We start from the raw sequence: 19,381 nt of genomic DNA, 5'->3' as shown, positions 1-19,381 counted from the left end.
GCTACACATGTACACAAATTTACACACCACCCTGTTTTTCTGCTCCTCCACTCATACAGGTGGTATCTTTTTCACTCTTACTCATATATGTTGCTCTCTATCCTTGCTTGTTATCTGTCTGGAAAGTTATCAGGCTCAGCCAGCCTAACGGGGGATGATTCAATCTCTGGGGAGAATCAGGGTAACAGGAGGACACCATGCATAGTTGAGCTTGTGCGGCTCTCGCAAAAAGTAAGTAGTTTATATAATGTTTATGTTTTGTTAAAACAGAAAAATAACTCACAGTTCAACGTGATACACTGATTAAAGCATCAGCACAAATGACAATAAGTTCTTGCAATATTTAAACTGAGTCAGACCATAAACATATTGGCTGGAATCCACCATTTTATTGTTTACAACTAGCAGACCCTCAAGATAAAGCCTGGCCTATCTTTGCTGTTACATTACTGCGCTGAAGCTACCAGAATGAATCATTGGTTGTGGCAAAATGTAAATCTCTGCTCATGTGGAGAAGCAGTGACTGCTTTGACCTCTTGGTTGAATACTTAATAGAAGTCTATCTATATCCCAGCCATGCAATTTCTCTATTTCATCAACCCACTGCTGCAGAAGAATGTGCCATATTTCTCCTGCGCAATCCCTAGGTGCCTTTCTCTTATTGGTTTTACTGTAGACACAGCGGGAGCTGCAACATTGTGCTACACCAGCTGAATGCTAACAATGTCAGGGCGTCTTCTTGTGGCTTCATGCAGCAACCAAGGGCTTCTCTTTCATTGTATTTAAAGCTTCTCTGTGAGTCCTCCCGCCTCCTTGCTCCTTTCCACTCTGTTTCTTTCAGTTGTGTTTAAGTTGTCAGCATCTTTCCCCCAATATCTTTTACTCCACCTGCTACTGCTTTCTCTTTGTAGGCCCACCCTTTATCTCCTATAATTCCATCTCTCCCCAGTATTTTGTAATTATTTAATGCAGCAATTTGGTGATATCAGACCAGATTATTGTTACAGTTAGTCACTTGCTGGTACAGTGGTGCTACATTAGCTTAACTGAATCCTCTATTACTGTTTAAAAGCACATGATACGGCATTGTCTGGTGTCCCTACTATTTCTATGTGGCATAGCTTGGTGAAGCTAATATCACCTGACCAAAATCTGCTCACAGTCACTCCATCTCTCTGTGGGCTCTTTCATCCACAGCCAATGGATATACAGTGCTCTTGGAGGTGTAAAAATAGTGTCAAATTCTAACAAAGGCAATTCTAAAACAAGAGATAAGAAAAGTGCGTGTGAGGGGATGGATGGGATATGGGGTGTTTCATGGTGTTCAGAAAAGAAAGGAAATACACAGCTCCACAGTCTGCATATAAATATTCTATTAACTTCAGCAGGTTCCACCGTGGCTTGGCAGTGCAGTTATGCATTCATCGCCTGGAATTTGAAATGAAATTATTGTGGAGGTGCAGGTAGAGTGGTGGAGAAATGGCCATTTCCTTTCTTCCAATTTTCTCCTCTCCTCTCTTTCGCCCCTTTGCCTTATCAGGGGTGACACTAATCCAATTTCAGCTCTGCTTGTGACAGCTCTAATGTTGTTTTGTGTACTGATTCCACCCTCCTGTGTGCGCTTGCACAGACACACAAGTGACACGTGCACACTTTGAAAGGTTACATACAGTAACAAGGCATACACATGATGTGCACACTTTGCACGCATATTTATACACTATGTTCAATACACAGACAAGTACAGTAACATATAAACTGTCTTCATGTATGTAACTTGCACATCATCAGTCTTTAAGTAATGCATAAACCAAGCAAGCTGTGATTTAATCTTTCATTAGCATCTCTAGTACTGTAGATTAGTACGGTCAGCGTAAGAATTTGAAGTTCTTCCTGAGGTATTTTTGTACCTGCAGTACCTGTCACTCTTTCCTATTATGAATGTTAAATCAAGTGAGAAAAAGTTACAATTCACTATTATGAGATTAACACGGCCAGAATCCAGTGGCACATCTAGACATAGCACGAGTCCTTCCTTTCATTCCCAGCACAGCACGTGGCTGTATTACATCACTTTCTTGGGGCTATTGTTGCAGGAGAAATTAGTCTCTCTGCGCTGCTGTGATGGATTTCTCTTTCTTTGATTATTGAATCTTGGTGCAGTATTGTGAGATCAGAAGTAAGCCCTTGGCTCTTTGATTCGGAGTAACTGACACCAAAGCGTGATGTTTGCCAATGATGGTTTAGAGATTGCATTGTTGTGGCTACGCATGAGAAAAATACACCCACTCACAACAAAACTGGACAGAAATTAAATGCAGTACCACAGCTGCTTTTCAAAAGGTCAAATAAAACTGGAAACCTGGTCTCACAGGAATGGAAACTACCATCAGTTGCAAATTTATTCATTTGTTCAAACAGTAACAGCAGGGAATTAGGGATAATGTTTTTTACTTTCTTTAACAGAAGTGATGGTCTACATTTTAAGCCTGTATTACTCGTTTATGAAAATTCCTGAACAAACTAAAAATAAGTTTACTGTTGGAAGGATCTCCAACAGTCATGTCTTTTCTCTTTCAGTTGCAAACGTGTTAACTAGCATAACTTTGTTATATTGTCACAAAGCCTTGTAAGAACGATGCACACATTAATAAATCCACAGTGCATGCGACTAAGACACAGAAGTTGTTTCCTATTTTATAACAATAATGTGTGCTTCCTTTAACTACCACCATGACTGGTTCTCAGCTTAGATGTTCAGGAGATGCTTTTATATCACACATAACTTACAAACAGTATTGTCCTGGTGATACATCTAGTCATTTAGAAAACCCAACCTTTCGCAGCATGTTTTGTCACTTGGTTTGGAGGGAATCCTCTTCTGTACAGTATATACATCCTATTTACATAAAGAAATGGAAGATTGTGCTTTAATCAGAAATTATCTCTTTAGTCAAAAGACAATGCATCAACTTTGACTGACAGATCATCACAAGGAAGTTTTTAAACATATTCTACAAACAAAATCACATTTGCCCGTAGAGCATCTTCTCTCTGGCCAAGTCATTACGTTTTTAGTGGAGTGACTCGACTCTGTTAGCAGATGCTGCAGCCCTGTGTTGATTTCACACCTTCATTGTGCTTTTAGCATGCAGATATCGGATGTATGTGGTGTGTGAAGTAGGAACACATGGGGGGAAAAGCATAATAGATACATTAATTGTGACAATGACTATTAGTACTTTATTTCATTGACTTCTTTTATCTGTTTTCTGTCTGTGGGTTTGGCATTGACTGTATATTTGTGTGTAATTTATTGATCTGCCCATGCAATTTATGGGCTCAACCTGGCCACACTGGATTGAATTAAACAAAAAAGCACATCACTGTCCATATTGTTTCTAATAGTGGTAACAGTTAGTTTTGATGATATACTATAACCCGAAAGTTAATTCTCATGCAGTTTTATTTATTACAAACATTTGTAACTTCTATAATGGTATATGGTTAACATAAATCAGTTTGTTGGTTCTGGATTGATGATTATGCATTCTGATTTTGCAGGTTTCAAAAGTGTCAAATGTCCTAGTTTCAATCAGCGTCTGTGAAGTGGAAGGCAAAAAGCATGCACTGATCGAGTCTGTGTGAAGTGAAGCAAACTTTTGCATTTTATGTCTTTAACTTGAATAAGTGCTGAGAGAGGCAGTTTCTCTGTGGCTTTCTTGCTCAAGAAGAAATTTTACACTGACCGCACAGAACAGGAGACAGAAGAGATGGGAAAGACGAACAGTCATTGCTCTCCTTTGTCAGCTCTTAAAGTTTATCACTGCACGCACAGAGGCATGCAAATTTACTCTGTGTGCACACAAAACCTTCAGCACATCATTGAACAACTATTTTTCTTTCCTCAAGTTTCCACTGGGAAATGTGTGATAGAGAAGCGTCTTTGGTTTTTGCACTGTTGAGTAGTGACATCTTAATGCGGGACAAGGTCATCAAGCTTTTGCCAGGATGCCCCGCAGAGGACAAAAAGGGAAAACAAATGGTAGTGAAACAAAAAGCCAGCATTGCCCTTCACAGCAGGGGGGTAATTGCATCACAAAGAGGTAATTTAAAACAGGGTTGAAGCTGGGCTGTGGTTGGCCCCTTGTGTGTGTGGGCAATAGCGTGGTATATTGTTACAAGCACACAAGTCTCCAATGGTGAAACAGTTCAGTCAGCGTTGTGTGTCGTAAATCATTCACACAAATTTGCGGCAGAGTCTTGGAGATCGTGGCTGAAGTATTGTTTACAGTGAAATAATGGATGAACTTCACTCGCAGTTTTAACCACATTCGTCAGAAACTGTCATCTAACACAGCCTGAAACCCAAGAATTCTGGCTAGCAGGTCGATAATAATGGTAATGAAATGCTTCGTGGGTAATAATGGGCTCCACTCAGTCCTCAGCCTCGCCGTTATTATTTCAGAGATTACATCAGCAAAGTATTAAACATCTAAATTTAGTGCATTAACTGATGTGATTCGTTAAATTTGTTTTGTTGATAGAAAATAATATTTCTGGAACCGCTGTGACTCGTTCAGAAACTTACTAAAACTAATTTCTCTCTGAACACACCCGTTTGAATATAATTTAGATAATGAATATAAGAATAATGACCTTCCAGGTCCTGATTGGTCCACAGCAGCTCCACTTTCTGAAGTAAACCTGAGTGCTGTCATTCAAAAAACTTTTACTGCTCTTCTGGTGCCTACTGTTATTTTCTAAAGGAAGCCATCATATGTAAGGAGTTCCAGGCTTCATCGCATCATTGAGCATTTGATTTCAATGAAAGGCTGAAGGTGGAGCTTCTGACCTTCCACTGCAGAGGAACTATAATTTCCTCAGTAGGATGTCTTTGTAACAGATACCTGATGATGTAATGCACATGTATCAAGATATTTTCTGATCTGACTTGGCCTGAGATAGAAAAGGTTGGACACAAACCTCCTAAGTCTTTGTATTTTTAAGGGTTACATTCCTCTTGCAGACAAAAGCATTGGCATTGTTCTGTGAAACCAGTGCTGCAAATTGAGACCCTTTATTTTTAGGTTTGGTGACTTTTAGAACCTCCTAAATACCTCCAAAAAGCATCTAAAAACAAATCAAATTGCATTTTTATTCTACCCTCTATCTACTCTATGAAAGTTTCACTGCTACAATTACGCAAGCACAAAGTCTTTACGCAACAGAAACACTCTACATCTACTGTCTTCGGTGAGTCACAGCACAGCACTTTTAGATGGCTTACATGTGGATGAGCTACATGCAGTGTTGCCAAGCCCCAATCAGTAATCTGTATAGTTTCTCTCTCCCACATGACAAAAAACATCCCATATGTTGTTTGTCGTGGCCCTTTCAGGCACAATGCAATTTGTACTCCATTCTCATGGGGGTTTGGCACATACTGCTCGAGGAATCGCAGAGGACAATATTGTCAGAGCTTTTAAAAATGGACCATTGTGCCATTTTATTACACAACATATTGTCCACCTACAACAAGCTACTATTAAAGCATACATGACACATACCTACTTACAGTAAATGAAAACCTGCTTCCAAAGTAGGTAAATGTGAAATGATCAACACTAATGTAGCACCATTTAAAATATGTGTGCAGTGTCACGAATACATGCAGTGCTTTTTCTGTTTTTCTCCTCCCGTATTATGCAAAGTTGTATTACTGAGGGAATTCAGACACACAGCAACAGCTTTCCTTCCATTTTGCCTTCTGTGGCTATCATAGCTTTATATGATTACGCAAATAAGCTGAACTGTGTACATGTCACTGTTGAGAGGACATTGTTTTTTGCATTAGTGAGATTTACTTTTGCTGAAAATTTTACACGTTGTGTTCGATTAGATCATTTCACCCAAAGCTGTTAAAGACAGAAATGTTTGATTTTTTTTTTTTGTGACAAAAAGTCCTATTCAGGGTAAATGCAATCTTCGTTGTAACTAATCTAATTCATGTTGATCTGATTTTCAGCTCCATTTGCTCTGGTGATTCCACAGGAGTGGAATATTATCAATGCGCATTCACTTTTGGGTAGCTTTAGACATGAGATTACTTGAGATTGCTTTCAATATTTTTGGTAAGATTAGATGTGATGCTTCAACAGTCCATGTCATAAGTGCTCATTTTCATTGGTCTTTCTACAAATAATTGGAATCTTAAAAGTTGTGCTCAAGTAATATCAACTCAGATGTTGCACATTGTTTTGTTGTAAAACATCCAAGTTGACAGAGATGCCTGTAAAATGGATGTCAGTCAGGATGTTTTGCCCTTGTAATATGTGGATTTATTTGCATGCCAGTGTAGATAACGCACTGCTGTGTGTTTTGCCTACTGGGTCTGTGCAGGACTCTCCTCATAAGCAATGATTGGATATCAGACTGGTTGTCTCATACATTTAAACTCAATCATGAGATGCATGCTAAAGTGCTAGAATGCTAGTCCATGTACAGGCTCTGTATGAAATACTGTAGTAAAAGCTGAAGGCACATAATATTATGAGCATTTTTAGCCAATATCTCTTCGTGATTAACCTGTCTTTGTCAAGAAGTGTTGGTGTAAGGCTGAAATATTATTTCCAAAAAATCCAAAAGGTTTATTCCAAAACACAAAAGGTAAGAACAAAGGACGCAGCTGAGCTGGATATAAAAAATACTAAGTGTGGCAGGAAATAACAAGACAAAACGAGACTATGAGAAAACAAACAAGACTATGAGAACGAAGACTAAGACTATGGTTAACAAACACGATTATGAATAACAAGACTATGACTATGGTGGCAAAACCTTACTTGACAAGACAAAACTGTGGCACGAAAGGGTAAGTGACTATTTTGCGATGACTGATGGAAACCTGGAAACTATACACTGTGGGGAGGTGATTAGTGACGAGGTGCAGCTGTGAAACAGAAAACAGGTGACTTAAGTGAGACTAAGTAACAGGGGAAAAAACATGACAGGATGAAGCTAGAAATCTGAAAACATAACAAAGAATCTGAAAACAACATCAATCAAAACATAGCTGATGATACATCTTGTTTCGTTAGACACCAAGATGTATCATCAGCAAAACTATCCTTAAATAGAGCAAAACTAACCTACTAATAATTGAGCTATTACGCTAAAAACTCAAGTATCAGCTGTGTGCTCTAGAATTTCTGAGACAATGGCAGCCAACCACAATAGGACTTGGAAATCTGAGATGCCCAAAACTTGTTCATGAAGCTTTTTAGGACATACTGAGAAAGAAACAAACTTAAGAATTTTGGAAGGCACCATTAGGTAATTCATCCTTTCTCCCAACATTTGGCAAGACAAAGAGTTACCTCGAGCTTAGTGCACAGAGATTATATTTATATTGATGCTCTCATACAGTGCAACTAAAAGTGAAATTTCCTGAATGTTGGATTAATAAAAATAAGCTGCTAAATCAGGCAGTTTGTGGGTGGGAAACACCTGAAGCTGGTAGATATTTATTTTTATTGAGTTCTCACAATAATGAATTTTCCTGCAAAACGAAAAGAGCAGAGCCAACACATGCAGGATAAGAATGCTGAGCAGCGATTCTCTGTATGTAAAGCATGGGAGGGGGTATGACTCATGTTTCCCACGGGCTGCTTCTCACAAGTACACAGGCTCTCAAGCACACTGGATTTTAAATAAGTGAAATTCATTTCAGCGGATTAATAAACTGATACTTTTTAAATCAAGTTTAAGCAAACATGTATTTTGTTCAAATTAATTTTAATGTAACATACTGCACGAAGCATAACCATTAATTATGTTGTAGTTCTGCTCTTTTTTCATAATAGATAGATGAAGCCTAACAGTACTGGCAGTAAAAGCATTTGCATATATACTACAATATTTTCCTTACCTTAAAAGCCGAATGTACTGATAGGACAACAGGAAATGCAGTCGTTAAGTAACATTTACATGAAGTGAATACTTATTGTTTCACTAGATAAAGGTGGCTTAACCAGGTAGATTTTAGGAATGTGAAATTACTTGGTTAGGGTTATACTTCTTAATTATTTGATTAAAAAAAAGAATGTAAATAGAAAGACAACATGGTTTGACTTAAAAATAGGTCTTCTCACATCGTCAACAGCATGGTCCAGATTTGAATTTTCTAGCCCACTAAAAACCCCTGCAAACAATAAAAAAACATGGTGGAGACATTAAGGAATCCTCTAACTGAAATACATTACTTTTCATCTATAAAACAACTATGACTATGAGAGAAGAAAACCCACAAAATCCAGGAACATAGGTCATTGCTTCATCAGTTAAAACTAGAGAATCACTTTTACAAATACAAATATGGCTCCATAGCAAAAAGGTACAGCTGCTTTGTGAAGGCATAGGAAATAGCCAGTCTTTCTGAAGTCCTTTTGTTGACATACAATTTCTTAAGATTTTTTTTTTTTTCAGTTTCAATATTTGATAGATGGTCTTGGGCACAGTTGGAAGCTACTTTGTGATTCAGTTTGTTGTTTAAGGCACTGTGATACTGACATAACAATCCAAAATTCTTCCTTTCAGAGCTCAGATACAGAGTGAAAAACCCTCATCTGTGTCTGCCTTTTGTGTATTTGAGACAAGGTAATAACACCATTAGGCTTGCATCATTAATATGAGCCATGAATGTGTAAAAGATGTTACTATGAACATTATGTGTACATCCTCAGTAGTTCATTCAAAATATGGCTGTACTGCAGCCGTAACATTTCCATCTTTTCAACAAAACCTCTCATTTACTGCAGCTCCTCTGTGCTTCACTTGCCTGTGACCACCCAGTCCTATGAGACGCCATCAGCCCTAAGATGTGATTACCATAAACCTTGTGCCATGCGCATTCATAGCACAAACAGCAAGAGGCTTGTGCAACATGGGGACACACACAAGATTTTCACAGTCCCATTGTCTTCTTTGAGGCTGGGTGGTGAGATAAACCAAATATAGAGTGTGGAGGCGGGGTTGTCGTCAGCAACGAGGATGGCATTGGTGTTGGTAGGACTCACGTTTCTCCTGTGCCACTGATGCCAGATGCTTTTGGTGTGCGAAAGGCAGCCACGTGCCACACATCCCTCCTTCCACCGGCCTCTGCCAGCTAGACACAAACATCTGTGCATTTGCTTGGCAGCCTGTCTCTCTAGTCAATTTACATTTTCCTCATTCCTTCCCGTTTCTGCCCCTGAGGGAATGTGTTAAGGTGTTGGAGTCCATGAAGTTCCCTGAAGATGCCTGCAAATGAGTTCAACAATTTGTAATTCCTAAACTCTACCTGGAGCAGTCTGTATTCTATTAACATTTATTAAAGCGTATCAAAGTCCTGAGACGAAGCACTCAGGAAAGTACTTTGTTGATGCCGTGCACTGCCAGCACTCAAAATTTTAGGAGGTGTTGTATTTTCTGAAATGGTCACAGACACTTATTTCATAATTTCACTCTAATCTGAAAGAAACTATCTGTACAGAAACAGGCCTGTTATTTAATTTTTTCATCTCTGTTGAAATTAAGGTTCAGTTAGACAATTTTGGCTGGTGTAAGAGTAAGAGTGTAAAGTCCAACATAAAAACAACAGTTCAGTAGGAAAAAACAACAGATGGAGAGTCGTATAAAGTAACTGCAAAGAAACAACATATTGTTTTGGTGTGAAATTAAATCAGAGGAAATATAATGCAAACTTATCTGTGATCATTTCCTATAGGTGAATTTTTCTCATTGTATTTCCTCTCCTGCCAAAACTCATCATCATCCTCATGCCAATTACAGCCGCTTAAAATTATTTAAGTAGTTTTTATTTCTTATCTGATAGCCATTATGCCCTGCAGGCCTCCTGTTTAATATTTTATCTGCAGCTGTGTGGATACCATCTGCAGAGTTTTGCCATTCTTTTAATTTCAAGGTTTATTGTTAACCCCACTGCTCAGAATAGAGGTAAAATAACTCTTTCTAAATACTAATGATGACATTTACACAACTAATTGATGCTGTGGTACCATCCCAGCTTGATATTTAGAATTCATTTGGCATTATGCATTTGGCAAACGCTTTTATCCAAATCAACATACACTGGTGGGCGGGTAGAGTAAGGGGGTCTTGCCTAGGGACCCCTACTGGAGTTAATACCTTTCATACAGGGGATTTAAACTCAGGTTACCCACATGACCACTACACTATCCAGTCCCATAAAAAAAAAACGAGTGATGGCAGATCCCAGCTGAGGTAAGAATCAGAGTCAACAGTAGTGACTATCCAAGGTGGGTGTGTGCATTTTTAGGCATGTATTGTAAGTTGTTTAATTGAAGACATGTTGGTCTGCATGCTTTATGAGGAAAAATGTACTTAATCTAATGTTCTATCCAATCATCAACTGAAATCAGTTTTAAGAGGGATACATTTTAAAACATTGTAATCCTTAGACGAGTAATTAAACCATAGTTACGGTGGGTTGTAACATATCTATTTTTCTTTTTAGAGTAGACAAAGGGATGATTTCAGATACAGTGCTATGTTTACGTGGAATTTGGCACGTTTGTTTTGAGATGTCACCTCAACAATTCAAAAGGAAATACAAATTTAAATGAAAGTTGTTGTCAATGTGTTAATGTCACACTGTGATAATGCCAGTTCTCAAATTTGGCTTCCCTATCTCTGTGTTTCTCTAGAATATTATAATAAATAGAGCAAAACAAAAAGAGTAGAAAGTGCAGTATGTTTAATGAAATATACAGTTTGTGAAAAATTGACTTATTCACTGTGATCATCTATTGGTTTGAGGTATGCAGCTTTGAGGCCTTCAGTCATCTCGGGATATTGCATACAAGTTCTAAATCTTTATAAAAAAGTTATAAAAAGTCTCCATATCACCTGATATTAAAACATTGTGGGAGCGAAGGCAGCTTGACTCAGGACACGTCAGGAGCTGCAGCTGCACTGGTTATGAATTTCCCTCTGGCAACACAACTCTTCCTTGATTGACTGAAGGTTTCATTTTAAGGTGATACATTTTCAGTCCCATATCAGTCCATGGTTATCTCGACGTTTCTTCAATTAATGATGAAAATAAAGTCGTTACAAATATAATGAAAAAAATAATGCCTGCCTCTGGTTTGATATTGCTACTAAAATGTGTGAGAAATGTTGTCAGACTCTCTACTTACGTGTGACCTCTGCCTCATTAAACTTTCCATTATGTTGCCAACCTTTCATTAGCAAGTCCTTTCATTAGCAGGAAACTAATTTATAAACTTGATTTAAGTCCACAAAACTCTCTGATATGCCATTAAAGATTTGTTTTGTCCAAAGGGACTGTGATTGGATGGAAATAGGTATTTTTTCTGCAGTAGCCTTCGTTTGATGGACACACAAAAGAACTTCCTTGAGTACAATGTATTTATTCTTTAATTCAATGTGAAGTTCATGAATAAACACACTGCACTAATTAAAGCTCTAGTACAAAGAAATGTGATGTGGAGTCTCTCAGGATTTGTAAAAATAGATGACTTCATGTTGATTTGATGACTTGGACTTTACCAGGAAAAATGCACAACATGGTAAAAGGAGCCCTCACTGTTGAACCCTTACAAATTCAAATGAAAAATCTATGACTCAAAATAAGTTATTCTTTGATTCAAAGCTGGATACCTCACTCTACCTATTCCACTGAAGGCCAGAGAGACTCATTTTAAGATGATGAATGAAAGAAAATGAAGGTTCTAATGTGCTCCTCATCACTTATGATGAAAAGTATTTTCGCTGCTAAATTTTCTGGTACGCGACTTGTATGGTAATGGTTGGGTCCTTTTGTGAAGTGCAATTTATTTTATTTTCCCCTTTGGGAAGACAACCGATGCTAACTGCCTGCATACAACTAAATTCCATAAATGGAAACTCTTATAAAAGAGAAACAATCTCTGTGATAGAGCTTGATATCACAAATGTGATAAGTCTCTTGGTGCATGCCTTGGCTGTAGACATAAGGATGAATAACAAAACTGCAGCTGGTAAGTCAGTCTGTTTGTAGCTCATAACAAGACTGGGAAGTGTTGGCATTGAACCAACATTATGGGTAACAACTTAAATAATAGCCCAAAAGAGGATAAGATACTCTAGACAAGCTAAGGGTGTGTGAGAAATATCTAGATTCATCATGATAAGCCAGCCCTTTCACCTTACCTGCCTGGTCTAAAGGAAGTTTGTGAAATGAGCACAACCTTGTGACCATGCATAGTAAATAATAGTGGAGGCACACACTGTATTACTTTCAGGTACCACAGAAAATAACGTGCATCTCTTTCAGTGTCTCTGTCACCATAATAAAAACATTTTGCCACATGCAGTTGTGACAACACCATCACTTTTTGTGAAAAGTCAGAGGATTTTCATGCATTTTGTTGACACAATGAACAAAAGTTGAGTTGTTTTGTTGTAATTCTGCTAAGGTTCTATTACAAACCAATAAGTTTTGCTTGCCAAATCCAAATCATGCCCAAGTTTGAGTCTCAGGCTTTATCAAATAAAGCCTTCTATTGCCCAAAAGAAAAAGAAAGATGGTTGAAAACTGAAGATCTTGCCAGTGATCTGCTAAAATATCACCCTCTCCTGTGTTCTAAATACAAATTTTTGTTGATCATTACACCACCTTGACTGAACATGGGAACTTCTTTGTCCACTGCTATTTAACTTTATGTTTCCTTGCCAGAACGAAGTTTTTGCACATTACTTGCCACCATTGTGTAATGCACTGTTAAAAGTCATCTCAATTACACCTGTGAGACTTTGAAAATCTATGTGTTACAGTGATCTGCCACCACCTGGGGCTAGTTTGAAAAAATCTGAGCTAATGTGTTGATGCTACTGTTGTTTTTTGTGCTTTTGTTATAAAATTGGTTGTTGTCCCTTCTGGCTCTAGCCAGCTCGAGCTAACTTTGAACCAATCATTGTTAGCTTTTGGAAGGATTATACGTCTGTCCGTCTGTGTTGAAAAACTGCCATCTGCAGGGCCTGAGAGTAATGCACTGATAATGAAACTGTCCTTATGCATAGAAATTCATCCCATTGTCATATCAGCCTGCTTGTGTAGAGTAGATTATATGTCTTAACGGTGGAAACAGCAATGACAAAATGCTATATATGACTATATAAAACATAAAACAATTTAAATACAAGCTTTTCAGACTCTCTTTTTCATGGGTGTGGAGGGTGTGATTAACAGAAAGAATGAAAAACAGGAATTTGAAAAAAAAATTTAATCAGCCAATCAATCTTTGCCAAAATATAAAAGTGAGATCATAGTTTTGTTTGTGCATGACAGCAGTCTGAAAAGTCACTGTTACTTAAACTTACTGAACCATTTTCTGGGAGCTGCAGAGACTGATGTTGATGTCTTTGGCACTTTATTGAGAAGCTCATGTTGCCACAGAAACTTAGTAATAAAACATTAATGGCTTTTATTCCCATAAAGCTTTTGTCTCAAGCCTGCATATATTGTAGTAATTTACTTCTCCCCGCACAGTGTTTCACCACCCAGCTCAGCAAGCACGGTGTTGTTTTATGTTTTTGTTATCTTATAGCACATCACTTAGCTCTACATGGCAAAGAGCACAATGTTCTCTCTCTTTATAGCCATTTCTATTTATGAATATATCACACCATGTACTCATGAGCACTGTTGCCTCCTCTTTCCTCTTTTTTCAGCCTAGCCAGGATACCTCCTCTCTTGGGTGAGCTGGATGATTCTCACCATTTAGACTTGTAACACTATTGATTCACATGTAAACATGACACTGTTTTCATTTTCCCATGGTGCAACCTAGCCTTAACTCATACATCAATATGTCAATGCTCTCTTACCAGATATCTGCACTGCACACTCACAAAATACACATGTATTAATCATACAAATTAGATTAACCTGTGCACAAATAAAAGTATAACAGACATGTCCTTTGTTCCTGTGTATGGCAGTCACACAGATGCTACAAAGTATTTCACTTTTCAGCTGCTGTTTGTGTATTTTTGACTTGATTATACTATATCAAAAGTACTTAGATAAATAAGAAAGTATTTGAATTTACTGGGAAACCACAGTTTGTGTGAAATACAACAGAGCAAGTCTCCATTCTTGTTTCTTTCTTACACCGATTGGTCACGAAATAAAAATTATTCTTCGAATCTTGATTATGGTTCATAATATGCAAAAATAGACAAAATGTCATAAAATATGTATTAAAGGAAAAAAATGTTGAAAACAAAACAAAAAAAACACTAACTGTGACGTTAGGTAAAAAAACACTGGTGCACTTTGCTGCTGAGATATACAACTGAGACAACTCTAGGCAGATCACAACAGGATTTCTTTTTTTGCCTAAGGCTGAACCCAAATATGAAAAGGGCGACACTGGCAATGTTTGCTGCCATGTTTGTGCAAAAAACTAAGCTAGTCGTGTAACATACACATCAAAAGTGGCTGTGCTATAATGACTGGCTCACACAGTATCAGTCATAAGATCTAAATGATTAGAATTTTTTTTTCTTTGACATATACAATATCAAAAAGAAAGCATTCTATATAGGCCCCTGTTCTGAGCCCACTTATATTTCTTTGTGTTGTTGATTCACCATTATAGGAGGACCAGCTTTTAATTAATACATTGATTATATGATTATACATTAACATTCAAAATCTTTGATTTAACCAGTTTTACAATAACACAAGTCGGAAATTCTATTTGCAATTCTAAATACATTTAAAAACTGAATGCGAAAAGTCAACACTGATGATGTCCCATTTGCAAAATGTGATCTAAACACTTTTGTCTCTTTATTTCAACTTGTTTAAGTCCTCATTTGGTGACACTGAAATCTCTCATTTCTCTTCGTGCATATAAAAGAAGTTGAGCTTATTACATACGTTTGAACAAGACCTTTAAACTCCCTATAATGTGCTGAGTCACAGCTGTACCGCTCCCAGACCAACTAGTAAGTCATTTACTGTATGTTCATCGAACTGCTCAGAGACAACTCACCCTCCTGTTTCTCTGTTATGGTGGCTTTCTCTGCAATTCTGATGCTTATCATCAATTTCAGTTTGGAGCTTTTTTAATGGCCAAGTCTTATTTCGCACTGAAAGGTAGATTATATGCATTATTCACATTCTAATATTGTGGTGATATTAAAAATCCTTCCTTGCCTCCCCTCTCCATATGCACACAGTCACCCCCCACACACTCTCGCCTCACAGTGATAAAATATGTGCATACTGTTTACAGCTTCATAAATTGAGGATGCAAACTCAGACATAAAAGATTACATAAAGCAATTCCTTGAGGTTAGTTTTCCCCGTTTATTTTTCTCACATGGAAATGAACTGCAATGCTTCTCCCTTCTGAATCTCCCAATGTGGCTGCGTGCAGAAAGCATTGCAAACAGGAAAACAGAGCGAGGAGCTGTGGGCAGGAAAGCCACTTTCCCTTTATCATGTGCTGTGTAGACAAAGTACAGCAATCTTGTATCTGAAGGCCTAAAAGCCTCCTCAAAATCAAGAAGTCTTGACTAGCTCACTACAATCTATTATTCAGCTCTGGATCAAAGCTTTTGGAAGATAAGGAGATCTGCAGGACTGCTGTAGTCTACAGGGTTCATGAGGTTATTTGAGAAAGATAAAGGAGAATTAATGCATTTTACATCATCAAAATCCTATGTAGCTGTAGTTGTTGTTGGGGTGCAGGTGCCAGATTTTAGTAAGAAACCAGCAACTTTTCTGAACTTTCAACGAGGTCTACAATAGCAAGTGGTTTTAATAGCTTAGAATCTTATTTTTTCTCATTTATCAGAGATGGGCTAAAAATCCCCCTCTTTCTGAACATGTCTGCACTGATAAAGGCTCTGTCAAAGCAGCACATTATTGTGCAAAAATGTGTTATTCCAAAGAAAAATTTCTAAAAGAAATTATTTACAACTGCAGTCCTTGTGCTGTCTGTACAATATAAAGATGTATCACAAATACAACAAACGAGACACACAAGAACTCAGCGCATTCAGACCAAAAGCTCTATTTTAGCATTTATATATTTCAGGCAAATTACAAGGTATCATCATGAGAAAGATTACGAGATAACAATTAAGGATTGAGAATGAATATGAAATATGCAACAAACTGAGGAAAACTTTGAGCAGCTGTCATACAAAGAATGAAATTGCAACTGTAACTGTTGTGGCATTCACTGTTAAACAATTTGGTTTATATTAGTTTTATATGACCCCCCCCCCCCCCTCGTTTTTTTTGACAGATTGCTGTTTCCAATCAGATAACTGAGAAATACACAGTTGCAATAATGCATCAGCCAGCATTCTGCATGAACATCTGGCCAACACCTGCCATCTCTCGCTGGATCTCTTTGTAGATCTAAAAGCAGCTTTAAAAAGAGGCAAATAACCTGGTACTGCTTTCTGAGTTGCCAGAAAAAATATGAATGCACATTTTGATCTTTTATTGCAGTGTTTTTGTTCTTGCTCTCTCTGAGGTAAGATATCAATTTTTAGAATCATTAGAGGAATGGTCATACCATATCAGGCTATTTCTGTTAGGAGCACTGCCAATATACCATTATATGAAAATTGGGGTTTGTTTATGGGAATATTTATCCAGTTAAATATTAGTTTTGGCTTCTTTTACTGCCAGCCATACTGTTTCCAGACCAGCTGCATAGTTAATCAGGTCTGGGGGCAGACATAGCCTGCCTGGATGTAACCTTTTATACCCCCTTCATGGACAAAACCTGATCAATAAGCTAATACAAAATACTGGAAATATAAGGGCAAGAAGTCACAGTCCATCTGTTTGACCTTTTAAAAGAAATCCATAGATGCTACATTTGAAAACATTTCATGTTGCCAAGATTACTGTGGCTGCATTCTGTGCAACTCAACAGATAGAACAGTTGAAAAGCCAACAGAAAGGATCATTCTGAAGCAGGGCAACAACCAAGTGTTGCATCGCAATGCTTAAGGCTTCCTAAAACACCCTCTTTACTAAAAAGAGTTTTGTCTCAGGAGCTCTGGTGCCATTAATATTTGACGGTGGTAACCTTTGTGGTATCCCACTGGTGTGCATTCTCAGGTGACCTTTTCATTTTAGCTGGACTTCAGTGCCTTTTCCTGATTCTGGTTGGACAATGTGTGCACAGTATGAATCAAACTTAGGCACAAATTGTTTTACAAGAGGGACATTTTTACATGTTTTCCTTCTGTAAGTGAACCAGAAAACAGTTCATGCAATATCAAATCAGTTTTGCTTGTATTTAGAGGATTGTAAACTACAAACCTACTGTGTTATATTATGGCATGATCAAAGTACTATAACACACCTGGCAAAGTCGAGTTTCTCTATTGAACATGTGGACTCTCTGCAGACAATTAATTGAAGCTAATGGGTGGACAATGACATGCAAACTGCTTGCTTCACTTTTTTTCATGATGCTGGGAATCAAATCTCCCCAAGAACCTTTCCCACTCCCATTTGGACAAAGCAGGTAGTACAATGAGGATCATGTTCTTTGATTTCTCCAGGGAATTTAATGTGATTTAGCCTAAACATCTGTAAGAAACTCCACAAAATATGGATGGATGCCTCCACAATCACTTGGATTACCAACTTACCTGACAAATGGACAGACAGACGGCAGTTTGTACAACTGAAGGATTGAGTTTGTATGTGAGTGGTCAGCACAGCAGCACATTAGCACTGCTGGAGTAGGTCTACATGTGTAGGTAATCTACTGTCATTGTTTCTGTTCACACTGCACACCTTAGATAACTGCAGTTGGGTGGTATGTCAGTAGCGGGCAAGAGGCTGATTGTAGAGAATGGTTTAAAGTAAACAAGACAAAATAAATTATTGAAGATTTAAGGAGATAAGCACGAGACTATTTTTACGGTACGGTATTACGAGATGTTGGACTAAAGAGGTTGTTCACCTTGACAACAGACTGGACTGGAAATGCAACATTGAGGCTTTCCACAAGAAGGGACAGAGTGGACTCTGACTGAAGACTTTTTCTAATCAGTGTCCTCAAGCAGAAGCTTCTTCAGCTATGATGCAACAAGTACCATTACAGGATGTCAGTCCACCACTATAACCTTTTACAATAACTCTCTGTATCATGTCAATGAACCCTAACCTGAGTAGCCCTGAGTGCAGCAGCCTAAATGTACACTCAGATGTTGTGTTCCCATTAATGCTGCTTAGAGTATGCAACTTAAGAGTTATTTGATGCAGGAAAGACTGCAGATTACACTGCACTCAACAACCAAATGTTGGAAAATGTGAGAAATATTTCTCACAGGAAAGTCTTGATGGTAGTTGAGGATAATACCAATAAAATCTGTACATACTATGGTCCCATTGTTTTGACAATTCAATCTTACTGTTTAAACAATTAGTTGGCTTTCTTTGTTTCTACATTTATTTCATATAATTACAAAATGTATTTTACTTTACTTACATTTTGATAATGTCATACGTTTGTCTGATGTTTTATAGTATTACTACTTTGCCAAGAATCTGCAAAGGTTTCTTTTTTTCCATTTACACATCCTCCTCCTCCTGTTTGGTTTAGCCTTGTTTGAGTACCGTAAGCCGCACCCTCTAATTCTAAAAAGAAAATCCATTTTGTACATAATCAAATGCGTATGGCAACAAAAACACATACTACAAATGTCCAAATTGAACAGCCTCAGAACTTCGTCACTCACTTCAGTGTCTTTGTTGTCGCTCTCACAATCTATTGATCGCCTTTAATTTAAAAGCTGCATCATACGTATTTCTTCGTTTGTTTTCCATGTTGAGGGTGAGTACAAATGGTTACATGCTGCCATTCCGACATCTCGCCATTCCGACATGGGTCTCCAATTGTCGGAATGGCAACACTTAATTTTTTATCAAACGTCCCGCCATTCCGACACTTTTTTCCTCCTATGGTCGGAATGGCGGTATGTTTTTTTTTTTTTAACATACCGCCATTCCGACAGCTTAATAGCCTATTTTTTACCCAAAACATTTTGCACTAATGATATGCCGGCACAAATACGCCCTAAACTTTGGCGCACAAACTCTGCACATGCAGAGGCCACGCAAACAAACTTTAATAATCTATTACCAAAATCCCCTGAATTTCAAATATAAAAATACAGATATTAAACTAACTCTGGCGAGACTGAAACTGATTAAGCAGAAATACAGTGTCAGTGAGCTGTCACAGTAGCCAGCTGGAGCGGAGCTCTCCACAGAGCCCATGAGTCTTTTGCACGCTGTCATCAT

General features: G+C 37.9%; 1 protein-coding gene across 1 annotated transcript in view; it reads right to left on the bottom strand.

Annotated features, from left to right (window-relative positions):
* Positions 1-19,381, bottom strand: part of tnfaip8l2b (tumor necrosis factor, alpha-induced protein 8-like 2b) — a 354,084-nt gene that overhangs the window by 23,441 nt on the left and 311,262 nt on the right. The window lies entirely within an intron of this gene.

Source organism: Leuresthes tenuis, unplaced genomic scaffold (assembly GCF_036924035.1).
Source record: "Leuresthes tenuis unplaced genomic scaffold, fLeuTen1.0.hap1 SCAF_10, whole genome shotgun sequence".
NCBI lineage: Eukaryota > Metazoa > Chordata > Actinopteri > Atheriniformes > Atherinopsidae > Leuresthes > Leuresthes tenuis.
The sequence above is the reverse complement of the archived record's forward strand: the minus strand, read 5'-3'. Positions and strand labels throughout refer to the sequence as shown.